This window comes from Peromyscus leucopus, chromosome 15, assembly GCF_004664715.2.
Source record: "Peromyscus leucopus breed LL Stock chromosome 15, UCI_PerLeu_2.1, whole genome shotgun sequence".
NCBI classification, from domain to species: domain Eukaryota; kingdom Metazoa; phylum Chordata; class Mammalia; order Rodentia; family Cricetidae; genus Peromyscus; species Peromyscus leucopus.
Window position 1 is genome coordinate 55,993,195 of NC_051076.1, and position 21,947 is coordinate 56,015,141.

The following is a 21,947-nucleotide window of genomic DNA, read 5'->3' on the forward strand; positions in this document are numbered from 1 at the left end:
GTACAGCTAAGAAAAATCCTTGGGCCAGTGTAGTGGCACATGCCTTTAATCCCAGCACTAGGGAGGCAGGGGCAGGCGGATCAAGGCCAGGCTAGGTTACATAGTGAGTTTGAGGTCAGCTTGGGCTATAGAGTAAATCCCCGTCTCAAATAAATAAAAACAAAAACAAAAAAGTGGTCTGTGGGGTCAGCAATGCTTAGTGTCTGTAAGGGGTTGGGAAGGCACAGGGAAGGGAGAGGAACACTGTTCGAAGAAGGTATAGTGAGGAGAGGGAGGGATGCAGGTACAGTGAGATGATACATTTCCAAAGAGGCAAGTGATCTTTGACTTCTCTTTGAAATGGGATGCTGCATGAGGCTTCCTCTAGGGAGTTCTCAGGAAGAAGGAAGAGCAGCTACGTTCCGAGTCTGCTTAACCAGGGCGAGTAAATTCCGCTCCCTGTGTTCTGAGGGGAATTTCCCAACAAGGCAGCCAGTGACGGGGTTGGCTAAAGAATTAGCTGGAAGAGCAGAAGAGCAGGTTCTGTCCTGAGCCCTGGAGCCAGAATCAAGTTCCAGGACGGCTAGCAAAACTGTGTGACCTTGAAGCCACTTCTCAAGGAGGTTATCCTCAAGGTCTTCTCAGTTCTAACACTTTTTTTTTTTTTTTTTTGCATGATCAGAAGAAATAAGAAATCATGCATCACATTTATTTTAGAAAACCAGATACCAGGGGCTGGGGAGATGGCTCAATGGGGTGGGGGTGGGGACGAGGGCTTGCTGCACTATCCCGGGAGCTGAGCTGAGACCTCAGGGAATGCACTGGTGGTGCTGGGCAATGGGGAGCAGAGACAGGAGGATCTCCAGGAGGAGCCAGCTAGCTTGGGGTTTACTCATGGGCAAAGAAACCCAGGCTTAAACAAGGTGAAAGGCAGGACTGATACCTGAAGGTTGTCTTCTGACCTCCACATGCATGCTATGGCATAGGTACAACCACACAGACACAGACACAGACACAGACACACACACACACACACACACACACACACACACACACAGAGAGAGAGAGAGAGAGAGAGAGAGAGAGAGAGAGAGAGAGAGAAATACCAAACAAATCCAATTCGAATATACTAAAACAAGAAAGCCGTCATAATTTTCCCAGAGCCTCCAAAGTCCAGAACTCTACCAGAGTCGCCCAGAAGATGACAAAATAATTCGGTCTGGTTATCCTGACAGCGGAAGCAGTGAGGTGGGAGCCCAAGGAATTCTCACACTCATGTTTCTACTTCCTAACAACAGGGAACTAAAGGGGCACTCAGCAGAGCCGGGGCTGGGTATGGGAAGCATCTTCCTGGGCCCCTGTCCTTGACCAGCTTTTTACCTGAGGTGGCTCCAGTCTGGTGCCATCTTTTGGGCATTTTGGGGGAATCTATAACAAATGCATCCTGTATTCCTGCTGCCCGCCTGTTCTCTGTCTCTCGGAGTGACACTGAGCTCTGAGCACAGGATACGGGAGTCTTCCTATCCCACCTCAGTCATGTACTGGCTGGCTGACACCAGTCAGTGTTAGCTATTATGGGTTTGTTTTTTTGCCAGGTCAGCATTGCCCTGTCTGCAGGCAGTAGGCAGCCTTTGGAAAGTCTTTCTCCCAATCCCCTACAAATACGAAACAGTCTTTCTCTCCCAGTCCCCATCTGTCAGCTCTATTTAAAGAGGAACACACAAGGAATAGTATTTATATTATCGCGCCATGCTTCCCTTCCTCAAAAAGGAAAGGTTCTGGAATGTTCCCTACTCCATATTCCTCTCAACCTACTCCATCTACACCCCTGACTGTTCTTCCTCTCTTAGGATAGATGCTATAACCTTTGAAGTCTTTTGACGGCTTTTGCACGCATAATTTCCTATGGGTAAGCAACACATTTAAAACAATCCTATGAGCCACAGATACTTTTCCTACCATTTCACAAATATGAAAATGAAATCAAATTCACAAGTTGTCCACGTCCACATGTCTAGAAAGTAAGTCTCACCAGGACTACCTCAAAGCCAGCTCTTCTCTGCCATTCCTCATTGTGTGGACCAAGTGTACATCCTGGAAGTATGAGGAACTTGAAGTTTGTGATGAGTCACAACACCCCTAAACAAACAGACACTCCTCCACTTTTCTCTCCTATGGCCCCAGCAGTCACACACCACCTGTAAAATGCAGGAACAGGGCTCCACAAGAGACCTAAAGGCCCACAAAGGTGTGGAGTTTTTGTAAGAGCACAGTTAGGTCGTGGGGGGGGGGGGGGGGGGGGGGGTGGGGTGGGGTGGGGAGGGATAGCAGACATTCCAGACCACCAGGCAAATCCAAAGGGACACCCCAGAAAAATACCCAGGGCCCCAAATAAACTAGTTGACCAACGCTTATCCAGTGTTCCAGTGGAAAGGAAAACCGATAGGCTGCTAGGCCTGGGAGCTCGATCAGGTTCAGACGTACACACCCATGCACTCAGCAGTCAGCTCTGAACTACAGAAGCCAAACCTTGAGCTTACCCACAAGCCAAAGGAGAAGCAGCCACAGCCTGGGTCCAGGGCTCTCGCTCAAAGCCACTGTCTCCTCAGACGCTGGCCGTCAGACAGGGCTATAAAATGGGCCTCCACTGAATTTTTCCGTGGACATGATCCGGAATGGGACTGCCAGGCTCCAGAGGAGGTGCAGTGCCTCGGCTCACTGACAGTCCTCTAGGAGCTACAGCTAGGACTGGAGAGAGGGAGAATGTCTGTGGGTCAGGGTGGCTGGCCACTCCTGGACCATTTCTCTCCTGAATATCTATCTTTCCAAGGCCCAAGGGAAGCAAATAGAGTAAGTTTTCATTCAGGACTGTTTCGGGGCTGGATTTCAGTGCAAATTGCTTACATCTGCTTGGCCATTCCAGAACAAGCAGGTAGTTTAGAGAAAGGAGGGGCAGTATTAACTCACTTCTGGTAGCCCAGGTAGCCTGCTAAAGAATCTCAGGCCTGCTGGGGCTCATCAGTCCAGACTGCAGAACTCCCTGACCGAGTTGAATAAAAATACCAGGGCTGCCAGAGATAATAGGACTTCCACCCTAAGCATGCCGGGTGGGCTGGGACAGGGCAACCACAAAGATCCCAAAAGGGAGGTGAGATGTACCGCCAGGTTGCCCTGAAGGAGCAAGAGCAATGGCAGATTCCACACGCACTTCAACCTCAGCCAACAAGGGTGTATGCACTAACCTCATATATTTGGTAACCTCTTTCCACATCCCAGAAGCCTGCCAAGCCCCTGGACTCCCCACCCCACCCCAGCTTGGCAGCTTCTATCACACTACAACACCAAAGCTGCTGCTGCATGGAGCTGAAAAAATGAGGCACACGTACGGCCCCGAAGAGGAGCTCCTCTCCAGAGGGGCTGGGGACTCGGGCCTGAGGGTCCCAGTCTCTCCTGCAAGCTTTCAGTCTTTTTGCTGCTGCAGTATCCTTATAAGGCCAATCCTACCCTCCTCCTGGCCGAAAAATGTGTACAGTCCCAAGGGTGGACTCTGACTTCTCACCCGCTGCACAGGAAGCACCACTCCCACCACCCCCACTCCAGGACAGGTTTTGCTCTTAAGCAAACTAATAAACAAATCGACTCCAAAGCGGTCCCCTGGCTCAGCTCGCCCTGCAGCTGCACCCGGGAAGTGTGTTCCGGGGGAGGCGGCGGGTGACTGCCCGCGAGGCCGCGAGTCGCTGGCGCGCCATGGGGTGGGGGCGAGCAACCTGCCGGGGCGCCGGGGACCCGGCTGGGCTCTCGGCGCTTCCATTGTTGCCCCTGGCCGCTGGTGCTTCGGGACGGGAGCCCTGCCCTCGCCGCCCCGGCTAGCAGGGCGCTCTGCAACCCCGGGGCGGTGCTCACCGCCGAGTGCTCGTCCTACCTGCGCTGGCCGCGGGTTCCGCCGCGACACCCTGACTGTCGTAGCTGGGCGACTTGGACTCCCACGCCCCAGCTCGCTCGGGAGGCTCCAGGAGGCGCCGGCCCCCCGCGTGATGTTCAGTGCTCGCCCGCCCCAAGCCGGCTCTGGGGTCCCCGCTGCCGGGGATGCACAAGGCAATCGACGGGTGTGGGGGCCGGTCCGGGGCCCGGTGCTGTCTGCCGGGAGCGTGCACGAGCTCGCAGTCAGGCGGCCCCGGGTGAGACAATAGCGCGAGCGGCGGGCGAGCGGGGAGAAGCCATCTCCCGGACAGCCGGCGCACTGCACGGCGTGCGAGGCTTGCCGGCGCCTGCCAGGACCGCGCGGCCCAGGCCGCCGGCAGCAGCCGCCGCGCCGAATAGCCTCGTCGCCGGAGCCGGGAGGGCGGGGCGGCGGGAACCCGGGCCCCCTCCCTGCCTCCCTCCCTCCCTCCCTCTCTTCCTCCCGCCTCCGCACCGTGCTCGGAGTCGGACCCCGGACCCCCGGGCCAGCAGTCCCACTCCCCGCCAGCAGATGGTCGTTGCTTTCCGGGCTGGAACCCTTTGCTCTGAGGTCAGGTGAAAGCAAGCCAGATCACCCTATTGGAAGCGACCCGGGGTGGGCGTTCAGTTACTGGTTTGAGGAATTTCTCTTCATAATTATGCATGCTAGGGATGCCCGAAAGAACTACCACCTTGATGGAGGAGGTGCAGGAGGGGAGGCTGTGTTGGCACTTTTCTCTCCGGTTTGCCCAAGGGCGGTCTTGCATCCTGAGGGGGGAGGAGAAGCAGAGGAGCCTCCAAACCAATTAAGATAGGAAGAAAACTTTGAAACTGTTATTTTCTCTGAGCACCTCCCTTAAAGCACCTGTGTCAAGCATTTTACTGAAGGCTCCACCCAGTCAGTACTGGCCAGCTCCACGTTTGCATCTGGCTTGCAAAATAACTCGGGATCTCCAAGTACCCTTTCCTCAACCATAGATCTTGATCTCAGCTACCTTCTTTTCTTGCTTTATTTTTCCCCCCAGTCACATTGTGAAGATATGGTTCTCAGCCTTCCTTCTCTTGAATCCCCTTCAAGGGTTGGGGAATCTCAGGTCTGATGCCCATGCCTTCCAGCCACAGCTCCCATGGAATCAGCTGCCAAGCTGCCTTGCCTCAAGGAAATACTTAAGACTTCTAACCTGCTGAGCTGTACGGTCAGGCTTTTTTGGGGGTTGGGGGAGGGCGGTTGTTTTTGAGACAAGGTGTGATCTGGCCCAACTAGCTTCAAACTTGCTCTAAGGGTGGCCTTGAACTCCGGATCCTCCTGCTCAGCACTTTCAAGTGCTGAGATCATTGCCATGGCACATCACATTCGGCTCGCTCTTGGTGTGGTTGGCAGTAGTGGGGACTGGACATAGGAGGATGTCACACGCCCTGGTCCTAGCTCTGTATGCTCTAAAATCCACTTAACTGGGTGGGGTGTGGGGGGTGATTTGTTATGGTAGCAATAGTAAATACTATGTTTAGTAATACGTATTTATTTTAATAATTTAATTCATTAAATGTTATAGAGTGAAAACAGTGGTCCCCAGGAGAAGCTTCTCTACAGGGCCTCCGTGCACACGCTTTCATTTTTCTTTTTCTTTTCATTTGAGACAAGGTCCCTCAACAGTCCAGATTGAAACTAGCTGGCCAGAGAACTCGGGGGAATTCCCTCATCTTCTCCCATCTTGCCATCTCTGGGATTACAGGAGAACCACAATGGTGGATTCTTTTTATTGTAGATACTGGAGATCTGAATTCAGGTCCTCATGCTTTCAAGATAAGCACTTTACCACCTGAGCTATGTCCTGGGTCCTCTTGTCCTCTCCTCTCCTCTATCCCTCCCCCTCTTTTAGGGGGAGGGCAACTTGCTTGTTTTTGTTCAAAGAGTGGATCTCACTATAGTCAGATCTGGCCTCGAACTCACAATCCTCCAGCCACTGCCTCCGGAGTGCGGGACTCCAGGCCTGCACCACCACACCTGGTTCCATTGGAGACGTCTTGAAATGTCTTTTTTTCTTTCTTTTTTTCCCCCCCTCCTTGAGACAGGGTTTCTCTGTGTAACTGTCCCAGCTGTCCTGGAACTCACTTTGTAGACCAGGCTGGACTTGAACTCTGCCTCCCCAGTGCTAGAGTTAAAGGTGTGTGCCACTCTGCCCAGCATGAAACATCTTTCATTATTTTCTGTGTTTGGGTGTTTTGGCTACATGTATGTTTGTGTACTGCATGCATTCTTGGTGCCTCTAAAGGCCAGAGGATGAGGATGGATCTTCTAGAACTGGAGTTTCAGATGGCTGTAAGTCAAAACCAGGGCCTCTGGAAGAGCAGCCCATGTTCTGAACTGTGGAGCCATCTATCTGAGAGCCCCTTAGTCTTGTAAATAGCTTCAGGTCCTAATAATAAACAGTGGGTTTAGAAGGCTAGAGTGGGCCAAACACGCCTTTAATCCAAGCACTTGGGAGGCAGAGGCAGGGGGATCTCTGTGAGTGTGAGGCCAGCCTGGTCTACAAAGCAAGTTCCAGGACAGCCACAGTTGTTACATAAAGAAACCCTGTCTTGAAAAACAAAAAATACAAAACAAAATAAAACAAAATTTAGAAGGCCAGATGCTAATATTAGAAACACAGGAGAAGCCAGAGGCCCACATCTGTAATCTCAGCCTCAGGAGACAGAGGTCAGCAGGTCAACACAGGGAACTCCAGGCCAGCTTTCTCATTGCATCACTATTGGTGACACCACATCCCCACCTTAAGGGCCCATCAATAAATGCGTGTGTAAGGAAAATGTGACCCTTGTCTACTGCGGAATACCATCCAGCCTTAAGAACGAAGAAAACTGTCATTTGCATCTGCACTGATGAACGGGGAGGATATCACACTCCGGAGATTAAGTCAGATGCAGAAAGACAAACACTGTATGAATTCACTTATGTGGAATTCCAAAAGTCAGACTGTCAGAAGTGGAGAGCAGACTGGTCATGGCCTGGGGCCGAGGGTGCCGGTGGTAGGGAATGAGGGGTTATTACTCAGAGGAAAGAAAATTTTAGTTACACATTTGGGGGAATCTAATGTACTGCAGGGTGACTATAGTTAATAGTGCTACAATGCACTCACATGCACCACCGTTAGAAGAATTAGTGGGAACTGGGCACACCTGTAATGCTAGCCCTCCGGAGGCTGAGATAGGAGAATTGTGAGTGTGAGGCCATTCTGGGCTACACAGTGAGACCCTATCTCAAAAACAAAAGAGCAGCAGCCTGAAAATTATTAGTAGGTGAAATTAAGCTCATGACACCTCTAACAGCCCCCCGCTGGGCCTGACATCACATGAGGGGGAGCACGGAGGATGACGAGCCCAAGGCCAGACTGGGATAGATGAGACCCTGTCTCAAAAATAACACTAACAATCAAGGGATAGAAAGCTGGCCCAGCCTAGAGCGCTTGCTGCTCTCAGAGGACCTGGACCCACATCGGGCAGCACACAACTATCTGTAGCCCCAGTTCCAGGGCTTCAAAACCTCCTCTGGCCTCCTCGGGCATGTTCTCCACTTGGTGCAGAGACAAACAGGTACACATACACATACATTAAAAAATAAACTTAGAAAGGAACGGGAAGCTCCATGCATGGAAACTCCATGCACAGAATCTGCGAGTTTAGCCTGCCCTCTAGCGGAAACGCGAAATCCGAAATCCGACTGTCAATGTGTGGAACAGCTTCAGGCAGGTGTGTGTGTGTGCCAGGCAAGGGCGGAGAGGGCACCTGGGATGGGGTTGTCATACAACATATGTGAAGCAGAGCCATTTCCTGCTGCCTCCGCTGGGCCCTCCAGTTTTGACGAGCCAGACTTCTAATAAAATAAAAGCGTTCTCCTTAGCCTGCTCCAAGCCTGGCCACCTCTCTCTCTGCCAGTAGTAGGTACAGCGTGTACTCTTCAAGTTCCTTTCAGATTTGCCGTGTTCCTCCCTGCCACCCTGCTCAGTTTTGGCAATGGAGATCTTCAATAAGTCGTTTACTGACTGGCCAACCCCATTTAGTCACTTAAACTTGAAACTTCTGCCTTTATCCTCCAACAGTAAGGAGGTCTTTGGGTAGGAAAAACCATGAAAGTCTCTTTATGCCTGTTCCTCTCAGGCAGCCTGGACAGACACCATGTCCCTTCCTTCAAAATATGCCACACAAGGTGTGGTGTTCCACAGCTTTAATCCTAGCCCTCTGGGGGCAGAAGCAGGCAGATTTCTGTGAGTTTGAGGCCGGTCGGGTCTATATAGCAAGTTCCAGGCCACCGAGGGCTACAAAAATTCAGAGGTGTGATTCATCCCCACACCTCATGCATAGAGACAGAGCAAAGCAAGGAATGCTTTTCTTGCTTGATATACATCTGACTTGGTAGTATGAATCTTAAAGGGTCTTATTAATTAAAAACAAACCTGAGGCCAGTTATTGGGGTGAACACTGGAAGATCAGAGAAGCAGAACAAGCCACAGCTAACCTCACCTGGCCAACTTCTCAGCTGATCTTGTTTCCTCAGACTGGAAGTCTCTGTGTCCTCATATCCAAATGGCTCTCAGCGGAACTGTGCTGCTAGAAGCCTGAGCGCTTAACCAGCCAAAATGCTTCTTGTTTTTGGTCTTCACGCCTTATATATCTTTCCTTTTTACCATCACTCCCCGGGATTAAACGCTCTGGGATTAAAGGCATGTGTCGGGCTGGAGAGATGGCTCAGCCATTAAAGGCTAGGCTCACAACCAAAAATAAGGCATGTGTCACCATGCCTGGCTCTTTCCAATGTGGCCTTGAACTCACAGAGATCCCAGATGGATTTTTCCCTCTGGAATGCTAGGATTAAAGGTGTGAGTGCTACTATTTTCTAGCCTCTGTATCTAGTGGCTGTCTGTTCTCTGACCCCAGATAAATTTATTAGGGTACACAATATTTTGGAGAACACAATACCACCACATGACTTGCTCAAGAAATATATCCAAATAATGAATGAATGAATGAATGCCTGTTTGGCTCATTACGATTTCTTCCATATGACTGGCAACTGCTTCAGCTCCACTCTGATAATGTGGTTTTCTTATCAAAGGGCCAGGGTTAGAGTTTTCAGCAAGTCCTACTCCATTGCACCTCAGCTCCTGTATCTATTGCTGTGCGCATTTCCTCAAAGATGTATTTCCTTTCATGTATGGTGTATGTGTGTTTGCCCGTGTGTCCGTATCCACCAGGTGCATGCAGGAGCCCCGAGGAGAACAGAGGAGGTTGTGGGATCCCCTAGAATTGGAGTTGCAGGCAGTTGCGAGCTGCCATGTGGGGTCCTATGCAAGAACTGACCTGCTCGTGACCACTGAGCCGTCTTCTCAGCCCTTACTGTGTTTAGTTCTTTATGCTGATCGTGTCTGCTTCTAGGCTCATCTTTCCTAGGCTGCTGCTGGCTCCATGTCCGTCCTGTGTACTTCCTACTTCATAGGTAGTACAGCGCCTGAACACAACATTTTATCAGTACACCTTGGTTGAGTTCAATCATTTCTTGTGCATTCATTTTTTTCTTAATTACAAGTTTTTGTGTGTTTTTGTGGCAGAGGTGGGGGGGGGAGGTGCATGCATACCAGTGTGTGGGAGTCTGTTCTCCCTCATGTTATCAGGTTCAGCGACAAGTACCTTTTACCCGCTCCTGGATTTAGAGGGTGTGCTGGCTAGTTATACATCAACTTGACGCAAACTAGAGTCAACTGGGAAAAGAAAATGTCAGCTGAGAAAATGCTTTCAGTAGATTAGCCTGTGGGCTAGCCTGTGGAGCATTTTCTAAATTGGTGATTGGGTGAGAAGGCATAGCTCACTGTGGGCAGTGCCACCCCTGGCCTAGTGGTCCTGGGTGCTATAAGAAAGCAGACTGAGACCGGTAAGAAGGAGGAGGAGGAAGGGGAAGAGGAAGGGGGGAGGGAGGAGGAAGGAAGAAGAAGGAAAGAAACAGACAAACAAGCAGGCTGAGCAAGTCGAAGTCAATAAGGAACAATCCTGCATGGTCTCTGCATCAGCTCCTGCCCTGAGTTCCTGGCTTGACTCCCCCAGTCATGGACTGTGATATGGAAGCTGGAACAAATCTTTCCAAGTTGTGTGTGGACACGGCTTTTAACATAGCAATGAAAACCTAACTATGGCAGAAGGGGGTCTTAGAGGTCACCTGACTAACCCCTCGTGTATGTACAGACCCAGGCCTATTTAGGATCCCACAGTTGGCTGGGTTTTTCTGCTACAGCTTTGCGCCTTTCCTGGAGCTCACTTGGTAGCCCAGGCTGGCCTCGAACTCACAGAGATCCGCCTGGCTCTGCCTCCCGAGTGCTGGGATTAAAGGCGTGCGCCACCACGCCCGGCCACTATTCTTAAAGAACCACACAGTCCTAGGAAAGGAAATTTTCTCCAACCGAGGCTGAGCTATCTTGCTGTTGTTTATGTCTGGGAGCTTCAAGTACTGAGAAACAAAGATGAAATCTCTTATCAGTGTTTGACATTTCATAATCCTGTGTTCTACAACCCATGGATCAGATCTGGAAACTAATTACATTTTTAAGATTTATTTTATCTTTAATTATGTGCATATGTTAATGTCTCTGTAAGTGTGTGCCATGTGGGTGCCTGTGGGGTTCAGAAGGGCAAGTTGCTCACTCTGTAGACCAGGCTGGCCTCCAACTCAGAGATCCTCCTGCCTCTGCCTCCAGAATCCTGGGTTTAAGGTGTGCTCCACCATATCCAGTTGATCTATTAACTTTTACTCTCAATACTACAGTTTGGTTCCCTTAGGTGTACAAATCTTGCTTTGGAAGAATTCCTTTTGGGAGTCTGAACGAAGAAGAAAAGAAAAACTCAATCAAAGTGTAAAAAGTTTAAACTTTCTTTCTTATGATCTAGATTCAGAGCTGCTTTTTCATCCCCATTTAATTCTATTTTCCTGAAATAGTTGACCCTCTGGTCAGCAAATCCGGCCTGTGTGTTAAGGGAGTGTTTGATTGAACAGCTCCATCATTGGGAGAATCAAAGTATTATTTTTCATCTTTGGAAGAAATGGAATGTGGTTCAGAGAAATGAAATTAAGAGTGATAGAAGAGGAAAAGTGTAATAAAAAGATCATTAAATGCTGACATGTCAATGTGCACTTTGTCTATTTTTCTGTAATTGATTAGCATTTTTTAGAGAGTTTAGTAGATACTGGCAATTTATCAAACATCAAATATGAAAAGACTTTGGAAAACACATATATTAGGTGAATGGAAAAAAGGTGAGAAAGTAAATACTGATTCAATACATTTAAAACATACTTGATAGCTAACTAAAACCTAAGTCTAGCTTGCCGGCGGAGAAAAAGCAATGGGTTACCATTATATCAAGTAAATAGAGGAGAAAGAAAAGCCACAGGGCGCCCGGATAGCTCAGTCGGTAGAGCATCAGACTTTTAATCTGAGGGTCCAGGGTTCAAGTCCCTGTTCGGGCGCTCAGCTTTTTCGTTGTATTTTTGCTAAATACAGTTGAAAGGGAAGTGGCCCCTTCCTAGGAAAGATAACGCGTTTCTTGAAAGAATACTCATTGTCCTATGGACTTTGTTAACCACAGTTGAAGGAGAAGTGGTAGCTTAAAATTGTACAAATTTAATAGCCCAAGCTAATTAATCTATGTCTTCTGTTATTCTTTCTGGTGAGGACTTAACATCCCACCCACTCAATACCCAGCCCTCCATACGCGCAGAAGATGAAATTTTGCCGGTGCTTTTCCTTCCCTTAATTCTATGAAAAATACACCTAATTGTATCTTGAAAGTCACCCTTTTTCTTAAGAATTAACAGCTTTTAAGATGTTCTGAAACTATTTAAATTTAAACATGACTTGACTCAAAATTTCCAGCCGCCCGAACAGGGACTTGAACCCTGGACCCTCAGATTAAAAGTCTGATGCTCTACCGACTGAGCTATCCGGGCTCTTGAGAAACAGCCTTCCTACAGTGCTTTACATAAGAGTAAGGAACCTTGTGCAATTGTTCCTGTATTCTCGCGAGAGTAAAAGCAGTCCAGCTTCTACTTCCAGTTGTGTCTCTGACTTCACTGAGGTTCGTGTATTCCCCGGTTAGGGAGACTTTGATCTGTAAACTAATTACATTCGAAGCTCTGTCTGTAGTTGTAGTTTGTATTCTGAAGCTCTATGTGGCCGTTGACACCAGCGGCGACAAAAAACCCTTGCAACAGGGTTGGAAAAAGGGAGTTTTCAGAGCGACTTCAAACATGCTGTTGTGCAGGGATGGGCTGAGCTGGGGAGTATAACACGGGGGCAGAGGAGGGGTGCTGAGTTTATCCTGTGACTCCCTGACCGCGTCCGGACGATTTTCCACCCTACACCACAGAAGGCACCAGCTGCGAGCCCTGGGGCAGAAGCCCGCCTGAGCCAGAGGGGGAGAGCTCGCCACCGCCGCGGAGAGATGCTGATCGTCTTCCTTAGCAACTGAGCACAGCTCTCTGCTGGGGAGCTGGCTCCAGATCGGGAGGGAGGGTCAGGGGTTTTTGGCGGCCGGTTTTGCTTTCCCTTAATTGCTTTCGTCATTGTCCTCTGAGTGATGGCTTTGGTCTAGCAGCGCCACTCCAAGAAATGTACCTTTATAGCGATGGGGGCTGCAGGCTAAGGCCTGCATGCTCCTTTTCCGGAGAACACTAGCTCACAGCAACTGGCCGTCACACCCACCCCTAAAACGGAAAAATTATAGAGGTGTGTAAAAGATCTGACTACAGAAGAGATAGTATTTGATTGGAAACGATATAAATGGCTATGTAAATTATGATTCAATTTTAATATAGATTTTTTTTTAACAGAATCTCGGTTAACCCAAGGCCTGGAACTCCCTTGAGGCCAGTTTGGGCTTAGTGGTTAAGAATCCATACTGCTCTTCCAGTGGCCAAGAGTTCAGTTCCCTTCCCCCATACCCGTGACTCACAATTGCCTGTAACTCTAGCTCCAGGTAGATCTAATGCCTCACACCTCCCTAAGTACCTGCACTCATATGCACATACGTCCAGACATATACACACATACATAATTTAAAATAATGCAAAACTCTTAATTACCTCTGGGCCGGAGAGATAGCCCTGGTAGTTAAGGATACTGGTTGCTCCTCCAAGGACCTTGGTTCAATTCCCAGCACCTACATAGTAGTGTATAACTGTAACTCCATTCCAAGGGTATCTAATGCACTCTTTTGTCCTCTGCGGGCACCAGGCACGTTGTGTACAGACACACATTCACCCACAACACATAAAAGTAGATTAAAAATACTTCTTTTACAAAGGCTTCAATGGTTATGTCAAATAGGAATATTAAGAGCTGTAGATTCGTATGTAGTTTATACATTCAGTAATGGAGCCATAACAATTATTTTCCACGTTGAAAAACTAAAATTGAATTGCTTTGCAGCAACATGCACAAAATCAATTGTAGGGGCTGGAGAGATGGCTCAGTGGTTAAGAGTACTGACTGCTCTTCCAGAAGACCAGGATTCAATTCCCACCACCTATATGAGCTCACAGCTGTCTGTAATTCCAGGATCCAACACCCTCACACAGACATACATGCAGGCAAAACACCAATGCACATAAAAAAAAAATCAATTCTAAACAGGTTTGTTGTGGAATATTATTTTAAGATCTATTGCATTTGTTTATGCTGTGAAATCTTTGAGAGTTTTAGAAGAAAACATACCAGCACATGTTTCTTGTCTAAAGGCAGAGAAAAGTCTCTTAAATAATACATAAATAACTGAAAACATAAGGGAAATAGTATTAAATTTTACAAAATTTAATATATGTTCATTTAAAAAAACCAAATCTTTAAATTGATCATAGTGTAACACATCTGTAATCCCATGCCCTGGGAGGTAGTGAGTTCGAGGCCAGTTTAAGCTACTTGAGTTCCTGTCACAAAAATAAATAAATAAAACCGAAAACCAAACCAACCCAACAAAATACTTCTGTTTATTAAAAGGCAAAACGTAAAAAGTAAAAACAAGCTATGGGGGTGTAATCATAGTACACATAACCAAGGGTAGGAGCCCTATTATATGAGGCATTCCTACAAATTAGTAAGAAAAGCCAAAAAAAAAAAAAAAATGGGCAAAGGTTAGGAGTGGGAAATTCTTAGATGTCAACCATGGATCAGTAAATGTGGAAAAGCCCATGCCACTTGCTAGCTGGACTGTTAGAATCCGTCTTGGGACTGCAACTGCTCTCCTGCAGGCTCCTGCTAGTGCCAAGGCTGCAGAGAGGCTGCACCTGCTGCCTGTGGGCTGCGTGAAGTGGGCCCAGGGGCTGCACCTGCAGAGAGGCCCCCAACGCATGCTGCTGCTCTGCATGATGTGGGGACAGCCTCATAACCAAGCGTAAACACGCGGTATCGACAAACTTGGGTTTTGTTTTTACTCTGACCCATTTTCAACACCGCTTTCCCCATTGCAACTGATAAGTTACTGACTTAAAAAAAAAAAAAAAAAAAAAGGAAAGGAAAAGAAAAAGAACATCCAGCCTTACTAAACAAGTCACTGTGAGTAATCGTTCACATATGTCGGGTTTTTGTATAATCTGCAAAGGCTAATGACGGGCCAAGACATGGAGCAACAGAACCCTTATGTTCTTGTATAATTAACCCTATAATTACTTTGCAGAGCACCCTGGCATTATCTATGGAGCTACACAGTAGTGTCTGTGGCCTAATAATTTCCCCTAGAGCGTATAAGGAGACAAGGTCAATACAGCACTGTTTGTAACGAGCAATAGGAAAGTTTTTAACTTATTCATTGTGATGCAGGGAATTCGATCAAGGGTGCAGTACATGCTAGCTGAGTCTCTACCACTGAGCTATAATTTCAACCCTTAAATGTTTGTGAAGAGAGGGAAGAAAATTAAAAATGGAACGCAGCTGGGTCTGGGAGCCCACGCCTCCAGTCTGAGCTAGTAGGGAGGCTGAGACAGGAACTTCCAGCTTCATGACCAGCCTGAATAATGCTGGGGACTTATCTCAAAATATTCACAATATTAATGTTAGGTGCTGCATCGTGTCCCCTGCACATTCCTGCTGATGTCCTCACCTCTGTCATCTTATGATGTCACTGTGCTTGGAGACAATGCCTTTAACAGAGTGATTACTGGAAAATGAGGGCATAGAGGTGGGCCCTGATCTGACTAAAGGAGATCAAAACCCAGGCAAGAGCCGGAGAGACAGGCAAAGGTGCTTGCTGCAGAAGCATTACTAACTCAGTTTGATCCCCAGATCCCATAGGAACCGACTGCCCATGGGCTGTTCTCTGACCCCCACATGTTTGCTATAATTAAAAAAGTAAGCCAGGCAGTGGTGGCCGCCTGGTCTACAAATCAAGTTCCAGGACAATAGCCAGGAATGTTGCACAGAGAAACCCTGTCTTGGGGGTGGGTGGGTGGGTGGGGAGCCTGGAATGGTAGCATAGGCCTTTAATCCCAGCACTTAGGAGGTAGAGGTAGGTGGATCTCTGCATCTGAGGCCAGCCTGGTCTACAAATTGAATTCCAGGACAGCCAGGGCTGATACATGGAGAAACGTTGTCTTGAGAAAAAAATACAATAAAATAAAACAAAAGCACAGACAACACACAGACGAAAGGGTGACCCGATGTGCATGCAGCCAAAGGCAGCCAATTGCAAGCCAAGGAGAGAAAAATCAGAAAGAACCAAGTCTCTGACTTCCTCATCGTGTGGTTTAAGGCTCCAGAACTGAGAGGAAATGACCGTGAGCTGTGTAACCCCCCAGTAGTAGTTTGTTATGGCTACCCTGGAAAGCTAACACGGGTGCTCCACAGTTCATTCTGCTCATTGCCAAACAATAATATTACTGTACACCCGTAATTAACCATAATGATGTGATTTACCACCAATGAACTTGAGGATGATGCTAAATAAGAGTGTAAGTTACAGGGCTGGAGAGACGGCTCAGTGGTGAAGGGCACTCACTGCTCCTGCAGAGAGAGGACAAGAGTTCCATTCCCAGCACCCACATCAGGCAGCTCACAACTGCCTGCAACTCCAAATCCAAGATCTGATGCCTTCTCTGGCCTCTGTGAGCACCTGAACACATGTGGCACACACATGTACACACACACACACACACACACACACACACACACAACAACAAGAAGAATATAAGTCTCAGTAGAACATTTAGAGCTTGATGCAACTATTAAAAAAAAATCAAAAGTGTAAAATATGGGCCAGGCATGGTGGAGTAGGCCTTTAATCCTAGCACCTCAGAGCAGGGACAGACGATCTTTGTGAGTTCGAGGCCAGCCTGATCTAAATAGTGCATAGTAAAATCCTGTCTCAAAACACAAAACAAGGGGCTGGAGAGGTGGTTCAGCAGTTAGACAGTTGTGGTCTGTAACGTGGGATTCCTGGCATCCACATGGCAGCTCACAACGGTCTATAATTCCAGCCCCAGGGCATCAAATACCATGTTGTAGCCTTCACAGGCACCAGTCATGCATGCAGGCAAGACACTTATACACAAAAATAAAAGTCAGGGGAAAACAGCCTTAAAAATAATAACCCAACTAAACAAAAATGCACAAAACATTTTAAAGGAATGTATACATGCATAAGTCCTTAAGATTGGTCCAGCAACGTGGCTGGGAGGTGGTGGTGCACGCCTTTAATCCCAGCACTCGGGAGGCAGAGGCAGGTGGATCTCTGTGAGTTCGAGGCCAGCCTGGTCTACAGAGTGAGTTCCAGGACAGGCACCAAAACTACACAGAGAAACCCTATCTCCGGGGGGAAAAAAAAAAAAAAAGATTGGTCCAGCAAGATGGTTCAGTGTGTAAACGCAGTTGCTGCTAAGCCAGAGGACCTGAGTTTGAACCCTGGAACCCACATCATAGAAAGAGAAAATCAACCCTGATCGCCACACTCATACCTTCCCCTCAAACACAAAATAGATAAAAAAAATTTAAAAATCCTGAACATCTAAAGAAATGCATGGAGCAAGTAAATGCCAGACTCAGGAAAATGATACTCTCTAAGTTTGAAGCTGGGAGATGTCAGAGAAGAAATTTCTTTATGTAGTTAATTATTGTTATTTAGGAAGAATGGTTAAGGAAAAATATATTCATTTTCATATCTTTTTATATGGATGAGGGAGTTATCATTGTAGCTTTGTTTCAGAAAGGATATAATCCAGGAGTTGTCTTCTAATTCTTTTAAAATCAAAAAGGGTCATAGAAAAGCCAGTTCATCCATTTTATTTTATAATTTGAGACACTAAAGATACATAACTGGGTAATGTTCTGGTTTCAGGAAACAGCTAGACCAGAAATCAGACTTCCTGTTTGTTTATGTCTAGAGTCTTCTTTGAGAAGGAAGTGGCAGATACCAAGATTAGTTATGAACTTTTAAGCCCGTTTATATTTTGTTAAGTTTATTTGATTGGTAGAAATGGGAAATGGCATATTTATGGTTTATATCTTTGTTTTGTTTTGAGACAGGGTCTCTCTTGCTGTGTAGACCAGGCTGGCCTGGAACTCAGAGAGATCCTGTTTCTGCCTCTGGAATGCTGAGATTAAATGCATGTACCTCCTTGCCTAGCCATAGTTGACTTTTTATTGTAGTAAATCATTCAGTGAAGGCTTATGAAAAGCATAGAAAAGATGGAGATACATTGTTAGGTGTTAAGTACTGTTTAGGCAAGTTCATTGGTGGTTTGAGAACCAGGCTGGGGGCCAACCAAGATGGCTCAGTGGGTAAGGGCACTTGCAAACAAGTCTAATGACTTGAGTTTATCCCTGGACCTACATGGGAGGAGGGGACAGATTTCCCATGTTGTCTTCTGACCTCAACATGTACAACATATCAGCAATCATGACGGGTAAGTCTCCATTTATTATTTATTTATTTATTTAGACAGGGCCTTGAGTGATCTTCCTGCTTAGTCCTCCACCTCTTGGTAAGGCTTTAATTTTCTAAGCCATGCTCTGTTTGACACATTTATTAAGATTTTATTTTAAAAAGTTATTTATGGCTTGGCATAGTGGCACACACCTTTAATCCACTCAGCAGACAGAGGCAGGTGGACCTCTGTGAGTCTGAGCCCAGAGTTCTAGGACAGCCAGAACTACAAAGTAGGACCCTGTCTTGAAAAAACAAAGTTATTTGTGGAGGCCCAAATTACTCAGGGTCAGAGAATCTGAGCTTGCTTTACCCAGCAGGGCTGCATAAGGGGATGATTTGATTATGGGCGTGGTTACCAGGTGTTTGGAAGGGTCTACACTTGGCTGTACGGTGTGCTTTGATCTAGCAAGGGAGAAGTCTTTTGCTCTGCCCATTGGCATTGTTATTAAAAAGCCCTTTTGAATAAACTTCTGGGCCTTTGGGTATTGATCCAGGCCCTCCCAAAGCTATCCTGTGTTTCTGTCTTTCCTCTCGTTGGCTTAGACCTATCATTCTGATATTTTCTTATCCCTATCTCCTCAAGAGTACCCTGGGTAAAGTGGGAGCAGGTATCCCACAATTATTTATGTATCTGGGTGTTTTGCCTGTATGTGTGTCTGTGCATCACTTGTGTACAGTGCCCTCAGAGGCTAGAAGAGTGTGCTGGATTACCTGAAATTGGAGTTACAGATAGGTGTGAACCACCACATGAGTGCTGGGAATCAAACCTGGGTCCTCCTGAAGAGAGGCCACTGCTCTTAACCACGGAGCCATCTCTCCAGCCCCCTTATTAAGGCTTTAGATGAAGACAAATTGTGCTAATAAATATTTTGAAAAATAAAAAGAGAAAGGGCTGACTTTTTGGCTTGCACATGCACCAAGGTAACAACAGCTCATCCATAATTGGACTGACTACATTTTCTTTCCCTGACAATCAGACTCTTTTACTAGACCAGTTTCCAGGTTTCTTTCTTTCTTTCCTTCTTTCTTTCTTTCTTTCTTTCTTTCTTTCTTTCTTTCTTTCTTTCTTTCTTTCTTTCTTTCTTTCTTTCTTTTCTTTCTTTTCTTTCTTTCTCTCTCTCTCTCTTTCTCTCTCTCTCTTTCTTTCTTTGTTCTTCTCCTTTTTTTGATATTTTGACATACTTGTATTCCAGAGGACTACAAGTATTTTTTTTATATAATTTATTTAAGTTTATCTTATGTGCATTGGTGTGAAGGTGTCAGATCCCCTGGATTTGGAGTTAGACAGTTGTGAGCTGCCATGTGGGTGCTGGGAATTGAACTCAGGTCCTCTGAATGAGTAGCCAGTGCTTTTAACCTCTGAGTCATCTCTCTAGCCCTCTTTCTTTCTTTTTTTCTTTTTCTTTTTTTTTTTAACATTTGAAACTCAGGCTTGGGCAATTGTCTTTATCTGCCGAGCCAGCTGGCTGACCCCCCAGGTCTTTTTTGGAAGCCTCTAGGTCAGCTGTTTGCAACCTGTGGGTCAAGACCTCTGGGGGGAGGGGGAGAGACTCGAATGACCATTTCACAAGAGTCACATATCAGATATCTTGCATATTAGATATTTGTGATTCATAACAGCAGCATAATTACATTTATGGAGTAGCAATGAAATAATTTTACGGTTGGGAGTCACCACGATGTGAGGAACTGTATTAAAGGGTCGCAGCATTACAAAGTTGAGAATCACTAGATTGTTCATTTTAAAGAATCAGAATTGCATAAGTCCAAGATTCCAGTAGACAGTAGGAAGGAGTCTAAGTTAGCCAGATACTATTTAAAAGATAGAAAACAAATTGCTGTTGGGAAATTGATTGATTTGAGAGTGGATCTCATGGTTATCACCCTTGTGGACCTAGAACTTGCTACGTCAGTCATGGTGGGTAATACTTGTATTCCAGAGGACTGACTCTCGTTCTAGACCAGCTTGCACTATATAATGAATTACAGCCCAGCCTGAACTACAGAATGTGATCCTGTCTCCAACAGAAGAGAACCAAACCAAATCAACCAAATAGACAGGAGCTGCACAAAGAGAGGGGAAATACTTGAACAGGGTTTACCTAAAAGTGCCCTTCCCCCTCCTTTGAGGAAACGTTGTTGACTTCATGCTTATTGCCAGTGATTGTACAAAGAGAATCACTTCCTCAGTGTCTTCGGAAAACTTTGAATCTCCCAGTGCAGGAAAAGTTCTAAGTAGGAACTGGGCACAATGGCTCACACCTTTATTCCCAGGTCAGCCTGGTCTACATAGCCAGTTCCAGAACAGCCAGAGCTACATAGTAAGAAAGACCCTGCTCAAGCAAAACAAAAAGAATGGGATAATAGTTACATTGGAAATAATGAATTTGTACTCTGGATTCAGGCTGAGGCTGGAGGATCTCTGTGAATTCGATGTCAATCTGGTCATATAGAGTTCCAGGACAGCCAGGGATACATAGAGACCATGTCTCAAAACAAAACAAAGCAAAGGAAACAAAAACAAAAAACGGGGTAACATTTACATTGCAAGTAATGAGTTCGTACTGTCCTCCAAAATACCCAGCTTTTAACAGAAATTACAAGACAAAATATTTCAGCTTAGAAAATTCTCTCTCGCGGGATTGTACTGAAATAAATGAGGTGGTCTGGGGGAGGCGAAACCGTTTGGCCCCGGCAGAAGTTGAAAGCAGTTTGCTTGAGATAGTTTGTCGACCCTTGAGGGTGGTGGGGAAGCATGACCTGATTCTGTGACCCACATTAAGCTCCGTCTCACCGTTCTTGGCCCCTCTCTTTTAGCATGTATCACTTATTTTGCAGTCATTCATGAATAAACCAGTTGTATGTTCCCCAGTGAGTAACACCTGGGATGCTGTTTCCCAGGCGGCCACCACCACCACCACCACCGCCTGGCTAGCTTCCGTTTTGATCGCCGGGGATATCGCTGTGCATATCGCAGGATCCCAGGAGTTCTCCCTAGTCTTTCAAAACCTCTTTATGCAGGGCATGGTGTGGTATGCCTTAAATCCCAGCACTCGGGAGGCGGACGAAGTGGACCTCTGTGAATGCGAGGCTACACAGTGAATTCCAGAACAGCCAGGGTCACACACAGAGTTCCTCACTCAAAACTAAAACACTATCTCTAGCAGCCATGCTCCATGGCCGGAGGAAGACTCTCTTCCCGGACGAGCGTGTACTCGATGGTAGGTCCTTCAGCCTTTCTAGCTCCCGAGTCCTCCAGGGGCCCCTCTATGGTTGATGACCGCCTCCCCGGAAGCTCTCGCGGACGCTGACTCGGAGAGGCCGGAAGTGGCGCCGCCGTTGCTCGCAGTTTCAAAATGCGGTGGAGGCCGTAGCAGCCCCTCCTGCCAGCCCTCCCCCTCCCCCCCGCTCGGAGGGGAAGCGACGCGTGGAGCGACCGTAAGGTGTGGCGGGGGGTCCGGCCCCCGGGGTGCGGGGCCGGGGGGCAGCGGACGGGAGGCCCCGAGGCCGTGTGGCTGGCCGAGCGGGCGGGGAGGCACCGGGCCCGGGGAGGGCGGCCGGGGCCGGGGAGGGCGGCCGGGGCCGGGGAGGGCGGCCAGGGCCGGGGAGCCACCCACGGGAGAGGCTGGGGGGGAAGGGTGGCGCTCCGGCCCCGCCGAGGAGGAAAATGGAGCGCGGCGGAAGGGCTTGGACAGCCCCAGAGTAAAATTGAGGTTACAGTGCTGGTGTTCCAGCGGCAGCTCCGACGTGCGCACGATTGAGGGACTTTGGAGGACAAGGGGTCGGAGAAAGGGAGGCCGCGAGAGTTGACATTGACGGGACTCAAGAGTTAAGTCATTTTTAGGCTTGCAGAGTGTCCCAGTGTTTGAAAGATGTTCGTTTGGGGTCCACATACGGACCTCCGGTATTTTTTTTTTTAATTTATTTCCTCCACGGATATGAATTTTATTATTTCGTTTTTGTTTATGAGACAAGATCTCACTGTGTAAACAGCCCCGACTAGTCTGGAACTTGTTGTGCAGACAGGCTTGCCTCGAACTCGCAAAGAGCCACCTGGCTGGCCCTGCCGCCCA

At 47.4% G+C, this 21,947-nt stretch overlaps 2 protein-coding genes and 2 non-coding genes across 8 annotated transcripts in view; 2 read left to right on the forward strand and 2 right to left on the reverse strand.

Annotated features, from left to right (window-relative positions):
• The window catches only part of Pik3c2b (phosphatidylinositol-4-phosphate 3-kinase catalytic subunit type 2 beta), a 66,109-nt gene extending 61,484 nt beyond the window's left edge, over nucleotides 1-4,625 (reverse strand). The window contains exon 1 of one of the 2 annotated variants that reach the window (XM_037211420.1): nucleotides 4,394-4,625. The gene's annotated coding sequence lies outside the window, so the exon portion shown is untranslated. Of the gene's footprint in view, nucleotides 1-3,901; nucleotides 4,300-4,393 lie in introns of those variants that run through there. The other variant, XM_028876566.2, reaches the window with a different exon arrangement.
• A 6,730-nt stretch (nucleotides 4,626-11,355) lies between these two features.
• Trnak-uuu lies at nucleotides 11,356-11,428 on the forward strand. The gene has a single exon. It is a non-coding gene; the product is annotated as a tRNA-Lys (tRNA).
• Nucleotides 11,429-11,835: 407 nt separating this feature from the next.
• Nucleotides 11,836-11,908, reverse strand: Trnak-uuu. Its single transcript has one exon. It is a non-coding gene; the product is annotated as a tRNA-Lys (tRNA).
• A 9,272-nt stretch (nucleotides 11,909-21,180) lies between these two features.
• Mdm4 (MDM4 regulator of p53) overlaps nucleotides 21,181-21,947 on the forward strand; it is a 37,953-nt gene continuing 37,186 nt past the window's right edge. For all 4 annotated transcript variants that reach the window (XM_028876562.2, XM_028876563.2, XM_028876564.2 and 1 more), the window contains exon 1: nucleotides 21,181-21,317. The gene's annotated coding sequence lies outside the window, so the exon portion shown is untranslated. The remainder of the gene's footprint in view (nucleotides 21,318-21,947) is intronic.